Source organism: Catharus ustulatus, chromosome 2 (genome assembly GCF_009819885.2).
Source record: "Catharus ustulatus isolate bCatUst1 chromosome 2, bCatUst1.pri.v2, whole genome shotgun sequence".
Lineage (NCBI taxonomy): Eukaryota > Metazoa > Chordata > Aves > Passeriformes > Turdidae > Catharus > Catharus ustulatus.
In genome coordinates this window covers 62131007-62134853 of record NC_046222.1, presented here as the reverse complement: position 1 = coordinate 62134853, position 3847 = coordinate 62131007, and positions in this window count along the sequence as shown.

Genomic DNA, 3847 nt, shown 5'->3' with positions numbered 1-3847 from the left:
ATTTGGCCCATAGTCAGGCAAAAATTGTTGTTGTTGCCAGTGCTTAATTTCATAAGGAAAGTGTATCATAGCACTGTCTGCTGGACTTTCCAGCAGGAACTCACCCCTATTCTCATCCATGTTCCAACCTAAGCACAGAAGTCCTTAGACGCAATGCAGCTCTCACAGCCTTCAGTGAGGAACAGAGGCCCTGGCAGACATTGATGGACATGTTGTAGTCATTTCTGAGGGCCAGCAGACTCAGTAAAAGGATTGTGAAGACAAAAAGCCCCACAGCACTAAAATTTCTCATGGTTTTTTCACTCTCCTAGGCTTAGTTTATGAAATCTGATGTGAGGGAGGGCATTCCAGAAAAAAAAATTTGGGTAAAAAGATCTAATCTGGGGGAAGAAGTATTGTAGATTGGCTAAAAAAAACCCAAAAACAAAAAACAACAACAACAACAAAAAAAAAAAAACCCTGATGTAAGGGGCAAAATAATAGAACAGAGAATAGGTGAATAAGGATTAAATCTGGTGGAATGAGCCCCTTCAGAAGTCTCACAGAGGTGATGAAAGCAAAAAAAAATGCATAAAGTGTTGTCAGAAGGGTGAGTAAAATACACAGTTCAAGAGATTGGATTTGTAAAAAACATTCTGGTGCTGGAGACGCCTGTGGGACAATCTCATTGGAAATATTCTCTAAAGTCAGGTCATGAAATTATTAGGAGAGCAGTCCATAGATTGAAAAAGAGAAATATAGTTGATTCATGGGTGCTTCTGGGTGAGTGGAAAAAAACAACAAAAAAAAAACCCAACAAAAACCTAGGCTCAGCCTTAGCCACAAAGCAAAAAGAGACTTAGCAGATTTCTCATCAAAGTGTAAAGAAGCCTCTGGGAAAGAAACAGATTGATGCTACCAAGTTGTTTAAGATAATAACTACCTCCAAAGCATGAAGCTGGGGTTGGAAGTTAGGAAAGACAGTAGCCTATGAGCAATTTGCACATAACAGCTACAAAAGAGACCACATCGTTAAAGGTAGGAATGAAAGCATGTAATGACAGCTAGTTATTTTATTTTATTTCTTTAATTCAAGGAAAACAGAAGGCACAGCCACTAGCTAAATTAAGAAGAATAAGATGAAGACATATGGATAGATGGGAACCAGCCCTGAGGAAAAACAAATCAGCCTTTAGTGTCCTGGGGTGAGGAAGAGCAAACTGTGACGGGCCATATGTCCTCACCCGAGCACAGGAAAGAAGAGGGAGGATCAGGATGAGCAGCATCCTGCACCAAGCACGCTTAAGACCATCCTGGGGTCTCAGCTGCACTGGGATGTCCTGCTGGGGATGTGTCCCAAGCATGGCAAACAGGGATGCTCATCTTCTCTAGAGAGTAGCATTAGAGCATGGACCTTGCAGGGCTTTCCAGGGAGAATTTCACAGTCTACAAGGAAAAGCGATGGGTTCAAAATTTCATGAGTTGCTGGTCAGAGAAGGGAGGACTATGTCAGCGGGGGAGGAGAAAAAGCGAGCATCCCTGGAGCAGCAGAGTGTTCAGGGACACCACAGAGATGAGACTCATGGTGATGACAAACATACATGGGTTTTCATCCTTTGGCCTCACTGCCAGCAAGAATCTTAGAGTTGATCAAAATTCTTAGGCTGTCACAAGTTAAATCACTGGTTTTAGGAGCAGAAGAGCTGTGGGGCTGGCTTCTGTGAGAAGCTGCCAGAAGCTTCCTCAGTGTCCAACAGAGTTGATGCCAGCCAGCTCCAAGATGATGTGCCACTGGCCTTGTCAGAGCCTGTCAGGGACAGCAGTAGCACCTCGGGAGTAACAGAGGTAAGAAAGGGGAGGAAAAGCTGACAAAACAGCAGATGGAGACAGGAGTGAGGATATGTGAGAGAAACAGCCTTGCAGACACCAAGGTCGATGAAGGAGTGAGCAGGGGTGCTCCAGGAGCAGGTGGATGCCAAAAGGAGGCTGCCCATGCTGAAGCAGGCTCCTGGCAGCACCTGTGGCCCCATGGAGAAAGAAGCCCACCTGGAGCAGGTTTGTTGGCAGGACTTGTGATCCTGTGAGGGACCCAGCCTGTTCCCAAAGAACTGCACCCTATTAAAGGGACCCAGGCTGGAGCAGTTTGTGCAGAAGTGCAGCCATGGGAAGTTCTCATGCTGGAGAAGGTCACGGAGGACTGTCTCCTATGGCAGGGACCCCACGCTGAAGCAGGGACAGAGTCTGAGAAGTCCTTTCCCTGAGGAGGAAGAAGCAGCAGAGACAGCATGTGATGAACTGACCACAGACCCCATTATCTGTCCCCCTGCTCTACTGGGGGACAGAAGGGAGAGAAAATTGCAAGTAAGATTGAGCCTGGAAAGAAGGATGGGCTGGGGGGAAAATGTTTTTAGAACTTGGTTTAATTTCTCATCATCCTACTTTGATTTGATTGGTACTAAATGAAACTAATCTCACCCTGCCCTTATCGTGACCCAAGAGCCTTTTCTCATATTTTCTCTCCCCTGTCCAGCCAAGTGATGGAGCTTGGCAGGCACCTGGCACCCAGCCAGGGCCAGCCCACCACAATACCAAAGTCAACATTTTCTTTTGCTGTAGAATTTCTTTCCCCCAAGGACTTCGGTTATTATTGAAGAGACATCAAGTATGAGGAACCTGAATTGGCATCACGTTATGGTGGTGGAGTAAAGCCATGGAAAAGCAGAGCAGTGAATCAGGTTCCCAGTTGCAGTAACCCTCACAAATTTTAATTCAGGCCATAATGGAGTTCAAACAACTATTTGGACCACTTAGAAAATGAAGATGAAATGCATAAGGCATCACAAGAGACTTTCAGAAAGGCACACAGCATGACCAAATCCTTCTCATTTTTAATATTTCTATTTCTTCTTCTAAACTTTTTCTTTAAACTTGAAAATAATGAGAAAATGTGCTTCCTTGAGACAAGCTAGTACTATCAGCTAAACAGCTTCACATTCATTGTAGCACTCCAAGTGCTCTGGAATGCTTTTCAGCCCAGAGGATAATAGTATTAGACGACCAGAAAGGCTGTCCTGTAAAAGACTGTTATTATGATTTCCAGTCTCAGAAGTTGGCTTAATCCAGCTGAGCACACACATGTTATTTAGAGAGGAGACTGAGCTCAGACACTGCTATCACCGTCATCTTTATTGCAAATGAAGGGTTCAGCCAGTGAAAGGAAGTCACGTTTTTTTTGTCCTAAGCCCTGCAAACAGTGGCTGTTGCAATCGTCTTTGCACTCTGCAGCGAGAGTCTGGAGCTGCTGAATGTGGAGCTGTTTGCACAGATTTGCATCTGTCTAAAAACTCCTGTTTTCACTGTTGTCACCTAATCAATCAAACACCAAAAGATGCACTCCCTGCACCCTCCAAGGAAAACAGCTCTGTGCCCACACAAAAGGCAAAGCATGAGCATAGGGGTTAACTAGAGGTGGTAAGCTGTGAACCCTGTAACAGGAGCACTTTTTTCCACTGCTTGAAATTTCATGCTGCTCTTCCTCTGTCTGTGGAACAAAAGAAGAAGAGGCAGTGATGCTCTGAATTGGGAAAAATAATCTGGGATTGTTCCCTGCATGAGAAAAATGTGTTCGGAGGATTACTTGGGGAATTTGCACCTCGACTTGAGGAGGAAACGCTGCATAGCTTCTCTCCCGGGGTTTAGCAGAACAGCTCCCTTCCAAAGGGTCCTCCCACCCACACTCCCCAGGCGAGCAGGACCCGTCTCACACCGCAGCCTGCCAAGGACCAGCAGCCAGGCACCAATCCCTGTGGGTCAGCCTGCAGCGGGCACCGCTGCTTGGAATTGCTCAAATCTGCCCGTGCCAAAACCT